General features: G+C 37.1%; 1 protein-coding gene across 1 annotated transcript in view; it reads right to left on the bottom strand.

Moving 5' to 3' along the window:
• Stim2 (stromal interaction molecule 2) overlaps positions 1–20,731 on the bottom strand; it is a 120,136-nt gene that overhangs the window by 72,370 nt on the left and 27,035 nt on the right. The gene's annotated exons all lie outside the window — the stretch shown is intronic.

The raw sequence follows: 20,731 nt of genomic DNA, 5'->3' as shown, positions 1-20,731 counted from the left end.
TTTAAGGTCTACAAGATTTTTAAAGGAAATTTTCTTCAAATCTTATTTCTCCTGTATTCCTTAATATCTTTTTGTTGGATACACACCTCCCAATGGAAGACAAACTGAACATCATATTAAAGTTGTTCAAAAATTAAAAGACTAAGGCTAAAGCCTGGCATGCACGAGCTATTGTGCTTCATCCCACAACTAAAAAGGAATAGACTAACACAATAAAAAATGAAGAACTACTAAGAAGGCAAATGTCATGTGAGGGTCTTCAAAGACTTAAGGCCAGGTGGATGAAAGGTCCCTTCTGATGCTATGACAACAAAAGCCTACACGCCTTAATGGGATAGCACTGAGCTTTTTTACTCACATCCTCTATGGCTGACTGGTAGACTGTAAAGTTGGCAAACTTACTGTCATTATTTTACTAAATCATTAAAACAGTATCATTTAAAATTATAGTATCAGCAGAACCAGATGCATTCCTAGATGCAGTGCCATTAAGGTTTAATATAATTTATTTACTAAACAGATACTGCCACAGAGTGATTATCACACCAACACTTCTGGTCCTGCTGTGAATTGTCAACTGTGAACAAAACACAATGGTCTCAGTTATCTCACTAATCTCTAAAATAAAGCAAAGAGGACAGATGCTTTCTAAAGTCTACTGTAGTAATAAAAGAACATCTAATTTGGTATTTATAAAAAATAATTACAGCAAAGTACCTGAGAATCATAAGGTATTTTATTTTCTAAAAGATAATTCACACCCAAACATCTACATGTTCCAGTTTACAATCTAAAAAATATCCAGAAAATCTAACATTTTAATATTTTTTATTTAAAACTAATTTTAATTTCTTTAGTGCTGAAAGAAAATAGAAGAGAAAAGGAAACTATAGAAGGTGGGAAATGCAATTTCATGTCACATGTAGCTCAGTGGTTAAGACCATTTGTTGTTCTTCCAGAGAACCTGGGTTCAGGTCCCACCACCCTCATGGCAGTTCACAAGCATCTGTAACACCAGTTCCAGAGCTTCTGATGCCTTCATCTAACCAATGCAGGAAACAAACACTCAAGTAATGGACAGAGAAACATGCAGGCAAAACACCTATACACATTTTTAAAAACAATACAAAAAGAGATTAGAAAAAAAACAATACATGCTTAAACCAGTTGTGGTGGCACATATCTTTAATCCCAGCACTCAGGAGGCAGAGACAGGTGGATCTCTGTGACTTGGAGGCTAGCCTGGTCTATATAATAAACTCCAGGGAGACAGAACTACACAGTGAGACTTCCGTCAAAAAACACTCAGGGGTGAAGAGACAATTCAGTCATTAAAGAAAGGACTCACAACCAAAATGTCAAATATTCAAAATACTAAGATTTGCTAAAACCTAAAAATTTGGGGGGGAGTAATAATGTTCAATTATGATTTCAATTCATGAGGCGACCAGAACATTCATATGTCTTTGAGTTCAAATTCATAGATACTTTATGGGCAAGCTCAAAGTAAAAGGTAAGCTTTCACACTCCAAAACAACAATTAGAATCTGTTGCGGGAGGTCCTTCCGCTCCTCCAGCCAATAGCTGCTGAGATACCAGCCCATTGGGGCGTGGTTTCTCTCCCTTTAAAAAAGCGGCTACTTCCCTTTTCGCTCTCTTTGCTTCCTGCTCTGGTTAAGGCGACTAGACTTCTTCCTGGTTGCACAGAGGGCTGTTGTCTGGGACAGTGATCTGTAAGTTTTTTCCCCTTTAAATAAATACCACCTTATTAATCATAATTCCAAACTGCTGTGGCATTGTTTGTGACTTACGCCTTCAAGAATCAAGATCTACATGATGTGTAATCAGCTCCAACAGACTGACTTTATATGCATATAGCTTGCTCATATAGGGTGACAGAATTTGTTACAAGTGATATGGAATAGATATATATAGACCAATACTGCTCACTCTGATTACATGGGTTTATAGTTAAATTGCCTAAGAGACATTAACAGTAAGAACTGTCCAGGCTTTTAGAAAGTCTCAGGATAATAAAATTAAGAGAACATGGAAAACGCATAAACTGATAAAATTGGACCAGGCATGACCATACATGCCTATAATCCCAATACTCCAGAGGCATAGACAGGAGGAGTGCCACATGTCTGGGTTACACAGCTAATGCCAGGACAACCAGTGTTCAGAGGAAAAAAGGAAAGACTAGCTTATAGAAAGGTCTACAGACTATTCTGAATAAAAGAAAAAACAAATAATTTCTCATTGGCAAGGAAGCCCATGTTTGCAGTTCTCTGGCAACATGATTTCTCCCTATTATAACCACAGGGGATGGTTTCCCTTCATCCCCAGGCCCAGATTCCTCCCCAGTCCCTATCTCAAACAGCCTCCCCTGCTGCAATCTCTTCTCCACAGCCTTTTATCATAGTGGACGCAATATGTACATCTTTATTTCCTTACTATTCCCACACTGAGAGGCCACCACAAAAATCACAGGCTTTGTTTTGATTATTCCTCTCCACACTGCCTAGAACAGTCAGAAACATTCAAAAATAATTGTTTACTGAATTACTTTTTAATTGGCTTCTTTGGGTGTTTTTTTTTTGGGGGGGGGGTTTTTTTTTTTTTTTTTTTTTTGCTGTTTTCCGAGATAGTGTTTCTCTGTGTAGCTCTAGCTGTCCTAGAACTTGCTCTGTAGACCAGGCTGGCCTCAAACTCAGAGGTCCACCTGCCTCTGCCTCCTAAGTGCTGGGATTAAAGGTGTGCACCACCACTGCTCGGTTTATTAAACAGCTTTTAAAAATAAATGTTTGGAGAAGCCTTTTAAGAAATTGTCCATGGCATTAGAAATCCAAGCTGGATCAATTGATAAATTCCTCATTCCTTTATGGTTAAGGTTAAATCTAAGTAGGCAGTACAAATTTAGTAATACTGTACTTCTACTCAACTATTTCATGTTCATCTAAGGGTTAATGTGATGTCCACTCACTGTCAGATATTACTGTTTACTTATTGAACACAATAAACAGCATACTAAGCAAAAATAGCCAAGCAAAACTTTTAATGTTTAACATAGCCTTTACAAGATCCCTGCAGTAGAGAAAGGAACTGTGATGAAATTACATGAGGTCGAGAACTAAGGCTGTTATGACTCTACCGATACTATCCATACCCTACCTACAGTATTAATCTAGTATGTCTAAAAAACAATGTGCCGCCGGGCGGTGGTGGCGCACGTCTTTAATCCCAGCACTCAAGAGGCAGAGGCAGGCGGATCTCTGTGAGAAAATATCATACAGAGCAGTGGGACTGCCTCCCAAAATCCTGTGTCCTACCTGTTCATCCCTCATTCCCAACCCCTGGCACCTGCTGATGTTTTTAATTTTGTCTTTTCTCATAGTTTACATCCTTATGATACAGCCTTCACAGTATGACTTCTTTTGACTAGCAAAATGCACTGAAGATTCCACTCTGGAGACTCAGAGATGTCTCAGTCAATATTGTGTGTGCTACATAAACATGGACTAAGAACCCATGCTTTAAAAAAGAAGAAGGAAAGAGAAGGAGGAGGGGGAGGGGAGGAGAAGAGGAGAGGAAGAGAAAGAGAAGGAGAAGAGGGGGATGAGGAGGGGGAGGAGGGGAGGAATGCAGGAGGAGGAAGAAAAAGAGGAGAAGGAAGAGGAAGAAGGGGACAAAGGGGACGAAGACGATGAAGAGGAACAAGAGGAAGAAAAAGAAGAAGAGGAAGAAGAAGTAGCCGCTGGGTGCACCTATGATCCCAACTAGTGAGACAGATTCAGGAAGACCCTGGAGCTTGTTGCCCATAAAGCACAGTGGCACCTGTAAGCTCTAGGTTCATGAGAGACCTAGTCTCAAAATGACTGAGAAGGATACTGACATCTACTTCAGGCCCCTGTACACACTCACATTAAATCATGTACGTAATGTAGACACACAGAGAGACACAGACACACACAGAGAGAAAGAGACACACACTCATGCACACAATCACAGATTTGTGTTTTTTAGCACTGGCTCATTTCCTTTTAGGCTAAATATTTCACTGTCTGGATGAACCAGTTTATCTATCCATTTCCTACTGGAAGACATCTTGGCTGCTAAGCTTTGCCATCATGAACGAAGCTGCTACAAACAATTCTGTGTAGGTTTTTGTATAAATGATTTTCCAACTCTTCTGGATAAATACCAACAGATGTAATCACCGGACTTCATGGAAGACTAATAGCTTTGTAAGAAACTGCGAAACCGCTTTCTAATAGTATTTACACTACTGTCCACTCGACCAGCACTGTATGAGTTCCTGGTGCTCCACACTTCATCAAGAGCTGGTACTGTTAATGTTCAGGGTCTGCCAAACTTTAAGGGGTATGACACATCTCACTGTTCTAACTGGCATTTCCAATTAGCATAATGTGGACTATGTTTTCATATGCTTATCTGAATCTCCCTGATAAGATATGTTGGCTTTAATCTAGAGATACATACATATTTGCCACCCAAGAATAACTATCACAACACTCTAGACAGTAAATCACAGAAGATAACCTACAGGGCTAGAAGTGTGAATCACCAATGCAGTTCTTCCTAGCAGCTAGCACAAAGCCCTAGGTTCTATTCTCAGCACAAGAAAACAAAAAAACAAAGAACATAAACTGTAATAAAAAGTTAAAGAAAAGGTCACATACTGAAATGACAAGGGACTCTCATGAGGAAAAGGAAACAGGCAGGGCTGACATTTCAGGATTAAAAGTCATCTAGACAAGATACATTTCTCCTCTGTTTGGCTAAGCCAGGCCATACAAAGCTTCTGAACTGCACCAAATGTAATGACAGTGAGCTTCCACATATATACTAAACTATCTATTTTGTCATCACAGTTTATTGACATACATAGAGAATAGTTTAGAAATCTACTAAGAGATGGGGGGAGCATTGAAACAATAAATGCAATTGTTAGCTTCCCTCTTATAAGTTGAGTCGGTAAACCTCAAGCAGAAATGAATCAGAAGTAGAGCCAGCAGACTCTTAACCATAAGTCAGTGGCTGTGGCCCACTAACCATGGGTAGTATCACACCCTGCCAAGAGCTCAGCTTATCATCTTGGTGACTACTTAAGAGTCGCATGATTAGGATTTGCTTAATTACTACCACTGAAAGAAAAATAAAACAGTTTGTATTTATTTCATCCATGAACAGTCCAAACATTTATCAAATCAAATATTTCAATCTGAATACTTTCAGAACAAATTTTAACATCATCAGGGACAATTCTCTAGCATCACTTTCTAATATACCAAATACAGGTTTCAAACTCACAAAGAATGAGTGATGTAACACCCTCTCTAGGTCAGCAGCACTCTTGCATTCCAGTATTCTCTTACTCTCCCTACATCGAGCATGAGACACCCAGCATGTAGTAGAATTAATAGGCAGTTCTCAAAGATTTTTTTTTAAAGTGTAAAGTATTCAATTATAAAACATACTATATTATCTGGTGACCAACAGGCCTCTAAAAGATCCTATCATTTACTAAGGCACATTACACAGCAGACGAGGAAGGAGAACAAGAGCCTATTACATCAGACGTGTGCTATACTACAGTGCTATCAAGACACAAATGAAGAACTCTAGATTCCCTAACACCTAAGACTTTCTGTTGATCAAGAAGACAGATCTTGCAAACAAAAGGCCTAGAAGCCCCATGCAGCTACATCTAATCACAGTGATGTGTTATCCTAAAGAAAACTAAGAACCTTTTGTTAGCAGCCCCTTCTAACTGACTGCCTCTTGGAGCTCTGGATACTCTGTAATATAATAAGTGCCGATTAATTTACCCTGACCCTAGCAATAACAAAGTGGTTTCACTTTAAGTTAAAAGATCTCCTACCAATATGCTATTTTTTGTGATTTTAATTGAATTATGAGATATAAACTCAGTGCTTCCCACCTTCATGGCATTTTTAAAATTAGAATTTATCTGATTACTTCACTCTCATTTATTCCCATCTACCCAAAGCTATTTCTTAGATCTCTGAAACTCTTTTCAGTAGGTGCTAGAATTACTGCTTTTACCTCAAAAGTCTTAATATGAATATGATTCATTTCCTAACACAGTCCTCTATACAACATAATTCTTGGTTAACATGCTCCTTCAATGTATGTTAATTATGGAGTTCTTTATATAGCCATATTTAGTTCTTCACACACAGCTACCCCTTTTTTTTCACATTTTCTCTTATGCTATAAGTCTTCCCAGAATGTAATAATGCATTTGTCTGCAGCACTGTAGCATCTGTTAAATGGGAAATATTGTTGACTAGGTGTAAAAGAAAAAAGAAAGCAAACAGGTGTGTGTACGTACTTATTGACTTATGGTTTCCCAGGATGTTAGAAAATTTTAACAAAAAATATTTTGAACACAGAGAAGCAATTTTTTTTTCAGAGAAGCAATTTCTAACTCCTCTCCAAAAATAAGGAAATTTCATTGGCTTAATGCAACATGATGGAGATAACTGAGAAGTAGGACCCCAAGCAGCACTTGCTCTTCTTAGACTATATCTAAGATGAGAGCTATTTGAGATCCTACTGCACAAGGGCATGCACACATGCACGCACACACACACACACACACACACACACACACACACACACTAATAATAGTAACTGAAAGAGGCACTATGAAAACAAGCTATAATGAACAATAGTCACTAATACTATCCCACCTAAGTCCACACTAGGGAAATAAAGAGAACCTTGTTCTTACTGTCAAGTTATAATCCAAGAACAATTCATTGTTTTATTTCTCTATCAATGTAAGGACTTAAAATCATATAAAACTAAATTAGTGTCAATATTACAGATGAAAGTTGAATGCTCTAGGAGAAAAAAATTCAATTTGTTTTCATACTTGTCACTTAACTAAATAAGAAAAATTGTTTAGCCTCTATTCCTTAATTTCTTCAACCATAGAATGGAAATAATACCAAATTTTACAAAGTTCGTAAGAACTAAATTATAATATAGGAACATGCATTCATTTAATCATTTGATACTCTGTAGATATTTATTACTACCAAGAACGGTAAGGTGCCCACCGTGATTAGTTAGCTACTCAATGTCACAGTAGAAATCTACTAACTCTCCAGCAATCCTATTCTTCTGTTAAACTACTGTCAAGGAAAATCATCAAAACAAAATTTTAAGTAGATTTAACTCAAATAACTTCTGATCTCCCCCAACCCAAACAGACTAGGAACTACAATGAGACATCACAGAAACAAAGTGAATGCAACACTCACTGTGGCTGTAACACACATGGTATTCTACTTGACTAATTCAGATGTTCTCATGACGAATAAACCAAGGCTTTCACAGCATTCTCCAAAGGCAAAAGGCTAGGTAGTTGCAGAGTTGTATGTAGTTTAGTCCAAGTCTGTTCTAACCTAGAGCACTTCTTTCCCTCCTCCTCCTAAGATGTTTAAAGAGTCAGGTTTCCTAATCTTAACACTACCAATAAAGAATAATCTGCAGAAAAAGATCCATTCATTTGAATTCATTTATCCACTTGTTTTATGTGATACTAGCACTCATTTTCTAGGCAAGTGCCCTACCTCTAAGCTATATTCCCATTCCCCAAAGGACTATTCTGAAAGCAAGTTTAAAATCAGGAATCGTAAGTTTTTAAATTTTTGAATTTAGTTTCATTCAAAATACCACTGAGAGGAAGTACAAAACTTCAAAGACATTGCTTTGGAAAGGAAGATGTTCATTTAGCTAGCTAGCTACTTGACTTCAGGGGAACACTATGCAATGACAACATAGTTTTGCTTGTTTTTTTCTTCAATCAATTGTTTTAGGTAATTATTAATGTTTTGTAATAAAACATAGTTTTCCAATTGGAAAAGAGTCCATTACCACAGCAATAAGGTCTCAGCAATTGAAACAGGAATTTCCTTCCCTACTCTTCTGTAACAAAACTATCCTACTGTCATAAGCAAAGAGGGAGGAACAGGTGTGTGTACCACAGCAGGAGAATGCAGTCACAGAACTTAGAGGCATCTGCAGATCTATGTTGAAACTCCACCACTATCTATATAGGAAACCCGCCAGAACACGTGTGCACACACACAGTATTTTTGTGATGGCAGTTCATAATTATCACTGAAGATTCCTCACATATGGCACATTAGTTCATTGCCAGTAATGTAAACTCAAATATCCCCAAAATATCTTTATTTTTTCTCTCAAGAAGTGTTTTTATTCTTTTTCATGGTTTCTTCATATTCAATCATTCTCACCCAGCCCTCTAGGTTTCATGGAAGACAGCAATTAAAGGTTATAAAATGATACACTCAGAGTCAAGGGCAGTATAATCCCTTTAGGATTTAGGGGGCAGAAGCAGGATTTGGAGTGAAAGGACAGCCTCAGCTGCACAGTGAGTGTGAGGCCAGACAGGATTACATGAGACTTTGACTCATCAGAGAGGTGGGGGAGAAAAAGGAGTGAAAGGGAAGAGAAGGAAGAAGGGAGGAAGGACAGGGATAGTCAGCCACTACCTAAGACTCATGACTCTCATGTACTATCCTCCACTCTTTACAAGAGTGTAACGTTTGCCACTAAGGTGCCCTAAGCTCTGTTCCATAAGTCTGCACAGCACCGTTTCTAGTCCAAAAGGGAAACAGGTTCCAGTGAAGAAGAAAGGTATTTTCACATGTAGATGGTAAAATATAAACTCCAGTTCATCAGCTCTTAAACTTACTTTTGTTTAATAACTTTTGGAGTATACCATTACGTTTTTTATACATAATGTAATTTTCTGGGCAAGCATCAAAAATATGAAAAGTATACAATCAAGTGAACCAGCTACCGGGAGCTAAGTATACATACAATACAGTTTAAGATACTGTGATCCATTTATTTCATGCATTATCCATATTAGTTTCTCAATATTAACTAAGCCAAGTGCAAATTATTTAGGTGTCTTGTTCAGTGTGAAGCTTCCATTGCCTTGAAAACTACCTAAATCAGTGTGAAACTCAGGGTTCATTATTCGGTGTTTATTTATAAGGAAGGAGGGAGAGAGGTAGGGAGGAAGGAAAGAAGGAGGGAGTCAAGGACTTACCTGACTTTTCCCTCCTTTTTTCTATTTTTTAAACAGTCTCACTTTGCAGCCCTGGCTGCCCTGGGACTTGCCTTGTAGACTAGACTAGCCTTGAATGCACAGAGATCCTCTTGTCTCTGCATGCCCACCTAGCAATATTTGGCTGAGATTCATTAACATTTGGTTTGCTTAATTTTGCTATTTTTTTCTTTTTTCTGTGCTATAACCAACAAAGTGTAACTAAGTCACAGAACACAAACAATGAAATATTTGAGTTCACAGGAACTCTCTTTTACAACTGCTAGGCAAAAAAACTCCAAAGCCATTCCTCTTCTCTGACACACTGTCCAACACTAGGAAATCTGGAAGCTCTCCCTTCAAAACATTACCAAGAACCACCGTCATCTCTTGCACAGATGTTCCTTACCTTTATGTCTTCCCTCTCCCTTCACAGCCTGATCGATGTTCAAATCACTTCCCTGCAATCAGCTTCAGCCTCCTTGTCTGTTTCTCATTACATCATGTGCAGTTAGTAAGTCATAATCCCAGCTAAGAACAATTCTCCACCAACTCTCTTTACACCGTGCATCTGAATGTAGCTAATCTTACCTTAAATTCATGCATAACCAGAGACCTTCACCTGCATCCTTAATGCTGCCAGGGCAAACATAAGTAACTCCCACGTACATCCAAACCCCTACTCTATCTCACACCTCCATCCTCACCTCAACCTCAAACCACCTCCTTGTCCTTACTCAGAGCAAGGACTTGGCTTTCCGTGCTTCACGGAAAGCAAAAGAAGTGAAGCTATGTAAAAAAGACTTCTATAAATGCCCATGGCCAGAGCAGTACCTTCCTGAGTTTACATCCTCATGTAACTATTGTCACCAGTTAGGCATCCAAGGTTTTATAAAAGTCAATCTATACATTTGTGAACTAAATCTCATCCCACTTAGTACTGAATCACTTCAAAAATTCACAGGGAACATTTTGCCCTCAAAGAACTGCTGTTGCTGGCTTATCCACAGGCTAGTTTTTCTTTCACTTAACAAAAGATGCTCAACCCTATTTCACTGCCACTGTTTCCTTTCTCTCCTTGCAGAAAAATATCTAGAAACATTTCTACTACTCTCCAGTTTCTCTCCATTTCTCTTTAATACTCCAAATCTGCAGGCTGTAGATCTCAGGTAACCTCCACATCACTAAATCTAACGAGCTGCCTCATTCCTAGATGTATTTTGCCACAGCTGCCCATTTTCTTCACATTGCTTCCAGAACAACAACACCCTCATTCTCCTCACTGACTGTTCTTCAGACTCCTCTTACAGACAGCAGGTTTTAGTGATGAGCAGATTTGAGGCTTGTGGCAGTATTAATTAACAATATATATGTTATATATAAATAATTTAGGATTAATTAACTATATATGTTTTATATATAAACACCTGCCAAGTTCTACACTCTGAAGAATGAATCCTTTATTGATTATGAGTTACATGTCAAAGAATTTTTTTTTAAAAATGTGTCAGTCTTTCACATCATCCAGTCACAAGACTGTTCAGAAACCAAGAACACAGAGATAAACATTAAACTTCTTTTTTTTTAACCTAGGATGGGGGCAGTTACCTGAGCCACTAAGAATAGTTAGTTCCTTTCTCATTTAATTCTCTCTCAATAACTTGGATCTACTATTTTTAATTAAACAATTACTTTCTTAATAAAAAAAACAGATCAAATGGATGAGACGGAGTTTGATGTTCTTCTTGGCATGCATTATCGTTACAGTTTCAGAAATAAACTGCTGCCTTCCTGGGTTTTTCTCCAAGCATAATATTTTTGAAAATGTCTTTTATTATTCTTAGTGTTCTTTAGAAATCTCAGTAGAGCTAAGTGTTTACTGTCACAAAGCTATGGGTCAAGATCTGTGCCCCTTTCTTACTATAAGTTGGGTCCTATCTTTTAATAACTTTAGACCATCTCAACTAATACTCATTTGCATCAGGTATTTCAATAAATACAATTCAGTAACATACTTCTGAAACATACAGGAAGAATTAGTTCATTTTGATAGCTTATAAAAAATTAAACATGTAAGGGCTGGAGATGACTCAGCATTTAAGAACACTGATTGCTCTTCCAGAGGTCCTAAGTTCAATTCCCAGCAACCACATGGTGGTTAACCATCTATAATGAGATCTGGTTCCCTCTTCTGGCACAAAGTCATACATAAAGATAGAGCACTCATATACATAAAATAAAATAAATAAATCTTTTTTAAAAAATTAAACATGTACTGCGTTTGTGAATACAAAATCATTGAGAGACTTGATAGGAATCAGATGAGCAGGGAGCCTATTTCTGTCTGCTTATGCCACAACTCTAAGCTCTTAACAAAGAACATGAGCAGTGTGAGGATCATGGACGCAAGAGCGGACAGTGCTGTGCTTGGTTCTTGCACAGAATACTCAGAAAGTTACAGGATGTGATATGAGGAGAGACAAGTTGTCTAGCATCATGAAAATAAAAGCTAAGACAGTGTAATGATGAGAGAAAAAAAATTACAAATAAAATTTTACTAATTTACACACCTCTCACTATTTCCACTCAGGTACACTACCTCCATAATAGAAGCATCTCACCAAACAGGAAAACACTTCATTCATAAAGGTACATAAAGTAAAGTTTATGTTTTAATTGCAAAACCTTTATTATTCAAACACTAGCAAATAAAAAATCCTAAGTAAAATGTTAAATAATCATCTACTATAGTTTACTAAATTCATTGCATCATAGACTTTTATTTCTGGACCTCTTAACAACAGGAAGACTACACTTAATAGAAAATTCAAGAAAACTCTACCTACCACATGACACATTGAAACAGTGCAACAGCTCCCGTCCAACAGGATAAAAGGAGACAGCAAAGATGCAAAATGGCATTAAATAGGTAGAACTTGCCTGGGAAGACATGTTCTCAAAAAGGCTGACAATTACTGCATTATTCTTGCCTGGAAAACTCAACCAGAGATTTCTATGAAGTGGTTTCAAATGATCTAGAATGAAAGGAGTCATTCATAACAGTGTTGATCATTAGGAGGTAATACTTGCGTTGCTCTTCAGACTGCTCCTATTTAGGTATTACACCATAAGGCTCACTTTTTAATACCATAATCCAGACACTTAGCATTTATCTAATGCAAAGAGCTTTGTCGCTAAGAAATGTGTTTTATGTCCTTCTTAGCAGTTAAAAGCAGCATTCTTTCCATATCAACTATCAAAGGATGACTAACAGCTCCAGGCTAGCCTGGTCAATGAGTTCAGGTCAGGAAGGGATACTAGCAGATGCTGTCTGGCTCATTCAGCACTGAAGCATAATTACTAGATTTACAACTTATCACCTCAACATCAGTTTCTCAAAGGGATAGTGGAATTTCACAAAAAGACCCTCAATTCATGAGTTAGAACTATTCTCAAATCTCAAGTTCACTGTTTACTAGAATGTCATTTCCACCAAATCTCTAAAGATTCTTAACATCCTCAAACACAAAATTAGTACACAATATTTACCCTGAGGGGTCCCTATGGACTGCAACAAAGGGGATATAAATAAATAATAAGTAGTTCTAGAAAATGTATTAAACTATACAGTGCCTAACAACATCCATAACACCTGAAAAAGACTATTCAATTCAAAACAGACTGGCTCGCCCTTTTGGTAGCATAAGCTGCCCTTTGTAGTGACACCTTGCAATGAATGTCTTCTAAAGAAAATGCTCAGATTTTCATAGGGAACCTATACAACATAAGCTAGCATCCACCTGTCCCTCAACATCTGAATCAATAAAACAATGTTAAATGCTTACCAAATCCTCATAGAAATCAATACTAAAAGAGAAACTTTCACTCAAAACTACTCACGAATAGCATATGATGGTACCTCTTTAAAGAAGTGTGTAAGCAATAGGACTAAGGAAAACTTCTCAGACTTAGTTTAAAATACTATTTATATTTTAAAGTTTCCTCAGTAAATCTTTTAACATGCTTTTAGAAATCTTATCATTTCATAAGCACCAAGTTTCCTGGAAGGAGAATTTAGAAAATAAATTCTTATATGAAATTAGACAAAAGAATTCCAAAAGAGAAAGTTTGGGAGGGGTTTCTGGCTAGCTAATAAGCCATCACTGTACAATACATTCAAAAGTCAAATAATAAGAAACTTATTAGTATCAAACTGAAAAATTTAAAAGAATGATAAATTATCTGTGTGCATATATTTAGAGAAACTAAGGAATTAACTAGAAAAAAACAGAACTGCCTTTAATAAACAATTAGTTTCACTTTTCCATAACAATAATAAGACTTTACTAAAACTATACTGGAATGATGATTTTTCAAGTAAAATTTCAGCTAAATCCCCAGTGCATTTTGGTACAATCACACATGACTTTATTCCTCACTATATTAGGTGAATTTTAATCTCCAAATACTGTAACAAGGCTTTCTTTGTGTAGATTGACTTGGGGAGATTCAGTAACTACTTTGACTACAATTTTAATTACTGGTAACTTAAGAAACTAAAGTCTTACAATTCCTTTCTCCTTCTGATGTCACATGTACTCTTTCTAAGCTTTTAAGAAAGATACACTCAACTAGGAGCTAAAGAGCCAAAGCTTCTCTCAATGGCCCAATTCTTCATGAGAAGGAAGGCAAACAGGTAATTCCAATGTTCTGAGCAGCAGAAAACCAGATTTTCTCACTCACAGAGAAGCTTGGGTCTCTCTTTATGTACCTTGGCCTCAGCCTTCTACAAACTAGGGGGATGTAGACTCAAAGGTTCATCTCACTCTGACTTCATTTGAATATTTTGTGTTTTTTCATTAATTATAAAACATTCATTTTTACAAAGCACTTCTCAATCTACTTTCTTGGGTACTACATGAAGTAGATATTCTATTACAAATGAAGTACTGAAGACCAGAAAGAGATACTGTCAGAGTCCCCAAAAAAGAAAAGAGCCTAGCTAAAAAAGCCTCTCAAAGATGCAAGAAAGAGTCTTGATTTAGAATTCATACAAATTTAAATAGTTTAAAAATATAAACAAAAAAGCAGCAATAAAATAGTATATTCTACAACTTACTTTTAATTCAAAAAGTATTCAAAAGAAATTCTTTGAATCAGGTTTCATACATCCCAGGGTGGCCTTGAACTGCTTATATAGTTGAGGATAATGTTGAATCTCTGATCCTCCTCCCTCTACTCCTCACTTGTAGGAGAATACAGTGGTCCCTCACCCAGGAGGTCAGGTTTTATGTAATGCTGGGACTCAAACTCAGAGCTTCATTCTGCTACGCAAACACTCTACAAACTGAATTACAACCCCAGTCGAGTACCCATTTCAGACAACGTAGCATGTACCAGAGAGAGAGAGAGCAAGCACAGAGGAACACGGGCTATTCTATAATGAAAGAAAGTATTAACCAGATGAATATCTCTTGTGTATGATTATGTCAGACTAGCCATTTTTTAAAATACACACTTGAGAAAAGAGAAAATGTAAATTCATAATGTATATAAGTAATACTAGTTTAGCCATCCCAGGAAGATTCTTTTACTTTATATTCTTTAAAGAAAAAAAGACAAAATTAAAAACTAACCCATTTGAGAATTAACCTCCTAAGTCCACAGGGAATTGTTTCAGACCAGATAGTTTCATTAGTGAGTTCCAGCAATGACCAAATGGCCAAGAGAGAAAGACTTCAACCTTGACAAGCTTTTCCAGCAAAACAGAAAGGAGAAATAGCCTCACTCATGATCAAGAAATACAGAATTCTAAAAATTATTAGCAAATTAAATCCAACCATGAAAAGGATACAACTTTAAGACAAAACGAGGTTCACTGCAAAAATGAAAAACTAACATTAGAAAATCAATTGGCATAATTTAACACTAAGAGATTAAAAGTAGAAAACTCACATGTTTGTGGGAACAAATGTAAAAAGTGTCCCATAACAAACTAAGTATTAAGACAAAATATACAAGAAGGATAGAGGAGCACTCTGACAGCACATGAAGCCTTCAGAAACTACCTATATCTTTACCAGTGAGGAATGAGAAAGGGGATGCAGAAGATTGTAAGGACCATCAGAGCCCAGAGCTACAATAGTAAAGAAAAAAAGAAACAATGGAGACTGTGAAATCTTCCTGAAGAAAATATTCCCTTCAAAGATGAAAGTAAAAATAAGGAGAATTCAGAAAGAGTGCTTTATTTGAAATACACACACACACACACGCACACACACACACACACACAAAATTCAACTGTACTCGAAGATATAAAACAAAATTTCAAGAAAATGTCCTAATAAAAGCATCAAGTGGTCTCTAAAATTCCCAAATTCAAAATGATAATAAAGAAAATGAGAGAAAAAAAAAACACCTCAGCAGAGTCAAGCAAATTACCAAATCCTAATCTGAAACTTGACAAGAGAAGGGAAAACAAGCATTTTCTCTTAAATTATAAAAATATAAGGACTATATTTTAGGAAAACTAAAGAAATTATTAAAATTATTGACAGCCCAGCTAACAAATGCTGAATGACTAAAGTGAAAAAAATAGTTTGTAATCTCAATTAACAGATGCAAGCAACAATCACCAATGCTTAGGATTAGGGGAATGAATAACCGTGAATCATCTCCATTAGGTTAAAAACTTTGACTTTTTAAATGCAGGGACAGGACAGGGCTGAGGATAAATCCACTGATCCAACTGAAAAGTGGGAAGTGGGACAACAAAACAGCTAGACATGTGACTCACGGGGCTGCAGTGACTCAGGTGGGTGCCCCAGGACCACATGGCACCTCCTGGGAGCATTCATATCTCAAAATTTAAGATAAAAGTGCTAACAATATGGAGGAACAATTAGAACCAGTTAAATGAAACTATATGGAAGAAAATCAGCCAAATCCAAATTAGTCCAGGAGACATTTGACCCAGTTTCTCTGACAATTCAATTGCCCGTGGGGAAAGAAGGTCTGTCACAAAGCAAGCACAGTACAACTTAGTGGTAGAGTACTTGCCCAGCATACTGGAACCTGGACTCAGTCCTCACCACTGGGGGGTGGGGGTGGGAAAGAGTGCAGACATAACTACACAATAGCTCTTATGCACATACACCATTGTATACATCTTTGAGAAAAAATCTAAATCTATAATATGAGTAAGATTTCACCAAAGACTATGTATTATGCTAGTACATTCAAAGTTCTATTTCAAAAGCACTTTAGTGACATACTTGCTTTTATAACTTTTTCTCTTTCCTATTCTCACTCCTCTTTTCTTCACCTTTGTGGAGTTGTTTTTTGTTGTTGTTGTTTTCTTTAAAAGACTGGGTCTCATGTATCCTGGACTTCAAAACCTCCTTTTCAAAGCAGCAATAAAACAGCAATATTTTCAATAATTTCAATTTATCATGATAAATATGGTTGTTGATCTTGATTATCAAGGTGGGATTCAAATCACCTAGGAGTCAACCCTCAGGCATGTCTGCAAAAGTACTTCCTGAGAGTTTTGGCTAAAAAGATGAACTACCCTGAGTGTGGGCAACACCATTCTATAAGCAAGTCACTTCAAAATTGTTTCATTTCAGAGGAATGGAGAGGTGGACTGATGGTTAAGAGTGCATGCTGTTCTTGCAGAGGAACTGAGTTCAGTTCCTAGTTCCCATATTATGCAACTCACAACTGCCCATGTGTTCCATTCCAGAGGATCAGATGCCATCCTTGGCCTTTGTGGAAATCTGTACTCATGTGAATATGCCCAGACACAGACACTCATATGTGTGTATGTATATATGTACATATATACACGCACACACACACATATAAATATATTCTAAAATATGTATATTTCATCCTAAAACAATACAGGTATACATACTTAGTGAATAAAATCTACTTAGTATTTATTAAAGGAGATATTGTCTAGAAATGAAGTTAATTAATGAGCAAGCTTATCACAAAATACATACATGTATATAAACATTTTAAATGTTTTACCTAGAAATTAAGTGAAGAGATAATTGCTGTCAATGATGGTAGATGTCATATACCAACTTGGTTAGGCACAATACCTAAGTAGTCAACCATGTACAACTGAAGGGCTACTGAGATGGTCACTTTGCACAAAACATCTAAAATCTGGTGGTATGGGTAAGCCTGATCCAATCTTGGTAGTGTGGGTAGGCCCAATCCAATTATCTGGAAGACATTACAAATAAAACGGGCTTCCCTGAGAAAACAAATCCTGCCCCAAAAATATAGACTCAGTTTCAGACAAAAAGTTTCTAAGCTTTGATACCTGTCCTTCAAACTAAACTCCACAATCGCATAAGCCAATTTCTTAAATTATTTCATATTTGTATCCATTCATTCATTCTAGTGTTTATTTTTCTCTAACAGAAACTGATTGGAATTCTAAGAGTGGTTCTGGAGGGAAGAAATTTTTTATTGAATTTTCTTAATTAGTTCTCTACTCTTATTGGATTTATGCAACAAAAGACTATTTCTATTGACAAAGAGAATCAGATGCCCATAGCACATCAATAAAAATAAACAATAATAATTGGATATTCCTAATGAATATTACTAAGTCAAGGTTCTGCATAAGTAATGTATTTGATAGCTTAGAGCATCTTTCAAACAAGTATAATGAGATTAGCTGGTGGCTGGCTCCTTACTACTAAAGTAAAACACAAGGCTTCACATGCCTAACTCAAGCATTGCATAAATGACCACAAACTTCTGTGTCTAAGAGTAGAAACTGCATCCACTGTCACTACAGGGCCAATTTCTGAGCACCACAACCAGAATGCCATCCTGAGTAGCTTTATAACAAAACAAAATGAACTCTCAGCTTCAAGTGTATTAAATCAAAAGCACTGATTTGGAACTAATGAGATTCTGAGAACTGGAATGAGGACTATGCAGTCTGTGAAGCTGTGTACATCAAACATCTAATTGAGCTGGGACTTTGGTAGTGGCAGCATACTTGCTTCCACCTGAGGTGAACTTTGCTGCTATGATTTGAGCACAGTCCCAAAGGGTTTGTACATTCAAGGTTTGTTCCTCAGGGGCACAGTGTGAGAAATGATGGAACCTATAAGAGACAGAGCCTAGGAAGAAATCAACACTGCTCTTGTGCAATTCCAGTTACTGTAAGAAAGCAAGATTAGTCTCTCCCTGCTGTCTACTGTGCCTCACCTATTGCTCCCTTTCAAGGTACTGTCATGAACCAATCTACCATGAAGTGCTCATGAAAGCTGAAACGATATAGAAGCAACATGACCTTAAACCTCAAAAACTAACACAAACAAGCACCTTTTCTTTATACAGGCATTTTGCTAACAGAAAACAGACTAATTTCTGTTTCTAAATTCATGTAGACTATAATATAATGGCTTCTTTGCCAGAAATAGCGGATTCTCCTCAGGACTAGCCCCTACTCTTTAAATATTACCAAATTCCAGTTCCAGCAAACATGAAAGTACAACCCATGGAGAAGCATGCAGTTTATATGATAGAAAACTGTCAAGTCTGTGTTAAGAGTGCAGGATAATGTAGACAAAAGTTCAAGTTTGACCAGATCAAATTTATTTGTAAGAACCATTAAACAGAAAGCCTATGTAATGCACTGAGTCTGGAAGTGTAGCTGGTTAGTTGCTAAATATCAGTCAAAATGAGGCCTATACCAAACGAAGTTCCAGAGCCAAAACTACTAGGGCATATACCACCAAAGGCTTAGGTCAGCGACAACATCATAGTGGTTTATCACATAAAATCTGTTCACCCAATTCAGGAGTATCAAAATTATTCACCTTTAACCACAATTACAAGAAATAAATCTTGAGAGTTTCGGCATAGTTAAAGAACTCTAAAGTTGCTGTCTAAGTCACAAATTACCATGAGACTCTCCATCACTGATTATGGGGTCCTTAAATCAATGAAAATAATTGAATACTAGGAAAGCAGGGGCCAGGTAGCAGTGCTTGACAACCAAAGGTGAACACAGTTACTACCTATGGGACAGCAAAATGCAAACAGTAATCATACTTACTACTCTGGTACACAGAGACCAAAAGTGTTGGGAGTCACCCACAGTACACTTAGGAAAAACTTCTGACTTGATCTGGATGGCCAAATCAACTGAACTGAAGACATTCTGAATAATTAAAACAAAATGTCATGCTCCTCAATAAATTCTACTGTACCAGATATGATGCCTCTGCTTGTACACTAGGTCATCTCTTGGTACCTGGTATGCAAATACTGATCTGAAATATATTCATTTTTTAATCTGTTAATGAAGACAATCAGGTGCAGTTTGTTTTCTGCAAACAAAGCTGTATTTGAAATACTTTCAGTGTCTTTTACCTCGGAGTTGTATCACCTTTCTTGACCTAAGCTCTGAATGTTGCCCACAACAACAAAGCGCTTTACAAAAAGCTGGACTGCCATGAAAGACTTTCTGCAACTTGAGCCACATGATCCAGGAGATGCTTGAAGTGGCAATGGCAGATATACTGTCTGAATCCTTTGGCAAGCCCCTGCATAGATAGATCAGGGTACAGATCCCTGGGATTTTAGGCCAGAGCCCCGCCATCCTCCATGGAAAGTTAACTTTCCTTCTGAGAAACAGAAGTTGGTTTGTCCCTGGCATTATTGGGAACTGAATAAAGAGTTCCCATATGATCTGATCTCCAACATAAACTGAACCACCTGAACACATGAACCACCAAACTCATGATACTGGGTGTATACTGCAGTTCTGCCAACAAATGCAAGCACTTTATACACGAAGACAACCAAGTGCACTCTGAAGGTACAATAGTTTATGAACAAGTAGCCCTGATGCCCACGATTCCCGTTTCTGCTACATTAATTTTTCTCTTCTAGTTCACACCTAAGGCCTCATGGGATTGAATATTCAGAGTTGACTATATAAGAAAAAGGTTTGGCCTGTTTTACCGATGATTATACAAAATATGCATATACCACTAGGAAAATCAATGGGTGTGGTACCTTCTGAAACATTCCTTTAGTGGCAAAAATGAATCCAAGCAGAACTAAACAATGAGTTTAGTTCTTCTATTTCTAAATACCAGTAAAGAGATGCTGGTGCATTTATCAACTCACAGAATATGCCCTATAGTTTAGCTAGAAGGTCACTGACTTGAAAGGACATGATCAAGAAACAGCTATGAAGGAAATCTAAATAAAGAAGGCATACTGACAGATGTTTCTGAACAGGGGTGAAGGGAATTGAAGATATATGCCCAACATGAATGTTCACCAAATGGTGGGATCAGTAAAGTATTTTAAGAATAAAGTAGGTAAGGTAACCCATTCTGGAAATACCAGTAAGATTCTTTCCCTAGCCACCCGTATCATTACTTGATGGCTTATGAGCCAAAAGGCCATGGGAGGGAAGAATACTGTGCACGAGTTCAGTAACATCAACTTTTACTAAACCACAGCAGAGCTAACTTGAGCCACTAATCTGCCAACATTGAGCTCCTAATATGGTACCAATTCACAAGACGATTAGCCAGCTACCCG

This window comes from Microtus ochrogaster, linkage group LG1 (assembly GCF_000317375.1).
Source record: "Microtus ochrogaster isolate Prairie Vole_2 linkage group LG1, MicOch1.0, whole genome shotgun sequence".
In the NCBI taxonomy this organism is placed as follows: domain Eukaryota; kingdom Metazoa; phylum Chordata; class Mammalia; order Rodentia; family Cricetidae; genus Microtus; species Microtus ochrogaster.
Note: the sequence above shows the minus strand (reverse complement) of the source record. Positions and strands in the feature narration are given on the sequence as shown.